Source organism: Heterocephalus glaber, unplaced genomic scaffold (genome assembly GCF_053883595.1).
Source record: "Heterocephalus glaber isolate CG9 unplaced genomic scaffold, H.glaber_assembly_v1.0 deba00000347, whole genome shotgun sequence".
In the NCBI taxonomy this organism is placed as follows: domain Eukaryota; kingdom Metazoa; phylum Chordata; class Mammalia; order Rodentia; family Bathyergidae; genus Heterocephalus; species Heterocephalus glaber.
In genome coordinates, this window is record NW_028258143.1 from 20,041,654 (window position 1) to 20,043,917 (window position 2,264).

Sequence of the window (2,264 nt, forward strand, 5' to 3'; positions counted from 1 at the left end):
AGCCATGTACATTCCTAAAAAAGGATTCTGCTTGGCTAACTGGAGTTAACATCATACAATAAAAACCCTGTGTAAAAGTCCAGAATTGTTGTTAGTAGGAAAACAGAGGAAGATGCTGATATGACATCTGTGGAATCTTGTTCTGGACCCTTTTAGCCCCAGTCTATGGCACTGCCTATTTGATTTTAAAAGAAGCATCTGACACCAACCTGTGTCTCTTCCCCTTTCATTTGAATCATGTAGTATCACTGCTGACACCTGGCCTTTGTCCACCTTGGCCCCCAGCAGCTGTGTTACTCAGTTGCTGCCTTCCTTTCTATGTCTCTGTTTCTCTCTGCTTCAAAGCTTTCCCTGGTACAGGGAGTTGGCTTGACTATCTCAGGCATAACCCCAGCAAGCAGGGGGGAGCACTTCACTAAAGAGAGATGGGATTTGATGGGCATATCCCAACCTCCTAATGTCTGCCAGGTCAACCCTCAGGCATGCTGCCACTGAGCTGCAGAAGTTGTTCTGCAATCCCAACTCATTAATGAAGGCTTTACTTGGATTTATCTCTTCCTCACTCCTTTCTTCCACTGTCTTATTTAGCTTATTTAGATAACTCATAGAACGAAGATTCTGTGCTTAGGTCTGCTTTTGAGAAAATCCAAACCAAGAAAGCCAGTATGTTAGTCAGCTTTCAACTGTTTTAAAAAATAGCAGAGATAAATAAGCAATATAAGATAAAAAGCTTTACTGGGCTCACTGCTGTAGACATTTCAGTCTATGGTTATTGGCTTCATTGCTTCCAGCAAGGCAGGACATCATAGCAGAAACCTGTGGTAGAGCAAATCCACTCACCTCATGTCCAGGAACAGAAAAGAACAAGGAGACCTGGTGGCCTGGTGACCTGGAGACCTGGAGACCACAACCTACTACAAGGACACCCATCCCAGGGACCTAAAGACCTCATACCGGGTCCCACCTCTTTAAATTTCCACAGGCCCTGATAGCACCCCCTGGGGGTCAAGCTTTAAACAGATGAGCCTTTGGGAGACATTTAAGACCAAACTACAGCACCTATTTAGACTAACAAGCTGGACAAATACAAAGCCAATCTTAAATGTGCTGGTCAGACCCACACCAACACTGGTCCCATCGTGAAAGAGGATTTCTAGAGGCATCAACTTTGCAACCCATTTATCTTTAGTTGTCTCCTAGTGCCCAGCAAAGTAGATAAATATGTACTCAAAGGAATCAGGCCCTCCATTTCTTGACAGAGACCAGATTGTGATCCTGCTCCTTAACATAGAAAGGCAGAAGGAAAGGACTCTGGCCCCCTCAGTGTCAAGTCTTCAGTGCCAGTGGCTTCCCATCTGCAGGTTCTATCCTCGAACACCAGAACATGGGTCTCCACAGAGCAGCACAGGACCAAGGTCCAGTGAGTTTTACCCCGGACAAACTTCTTTGGTTTCAAATCAATGGATGTGACCCCAGTAGCTCTCTTCCATTTACCACTACACCCAATCAATAAAGGCTGTTTGTATGTTAAAAAAAAATCAAACTGCTGTGTGTGTGTGTGTGTGTGTGTGTCTGTGTGTCCAGAAGATGTGCCCCCTGACCTGTATAGCCATATTTTAGCTGAATGATAGTTGCTCCTGTCAGCAGGGAAAACATTAGAGTATTTTTAACCAGGGATCTGAAAACCGTCTGTGTTAGGAATGCTTCTCTCAGCTAGAAGAGAATAAAAAGACAGTAGTCAATAAGTGATTAAGAGAAAGTTGGTAGTGACTCCACCCTCTCCCACACCTTGTCCTGACCAATGAGTGTGCTAATCAAAGGCACCCTTGTCCCCCTAGGGTCAGTTTCCTAGGTCTGGGAGCTTACATAGTTAAGTGAGCGCCCACTTGTGAATAACTTTTACAGCTGACTGTTGGTTCCAAGGACTATGGTAGCCAGTGGCACCATTTATTTAAGCTAACAATCGAGAGCTACCTCCAGTCTTCCTGGCTGAGGCATTATGAAGGTAAAAGGATTATCATGAGAAATCACAGCCTTTGAGGACTAAGGCTTAGGTACCCTCTTTCCACAGAGGGAAGTGGGGTCATACTATCCTTACAGATTTTTCCATTTCTGTGAGGCACAAACTCCAGAGTCAGCCAGCCCCAGGGGAATGGCTCCCCCGAGCCTTGTCACCATGCAGATTGACTGTGAGGGAGACTGGGCTTTGGCGAATTCCAGACCCAGAACATTCATGAATCTTCTCTCCCAGTTGGAGGGATTGC

General features: G+C 45.4%; 1 non-coding gene across 1 annotated transcript; it reads left to right on the top strand.

Moving 5' to 3' along the window:
• The first annotated feature begins 1,242 nt into the window (after positions 1 to 1,242).
• On the top strand, positions 1,243 to 1,388 carry LOC147829875 (small nucleolar RNA SNORA57). The gene has a single exon (XR_015447480.1). It is a non-coding gene; the product is annotated as a small nucleolar RNA SNORA57 (small nucleolar RNA).
• Positions 1,389 to 2,264: the final 876 nt, after the last annotated feature.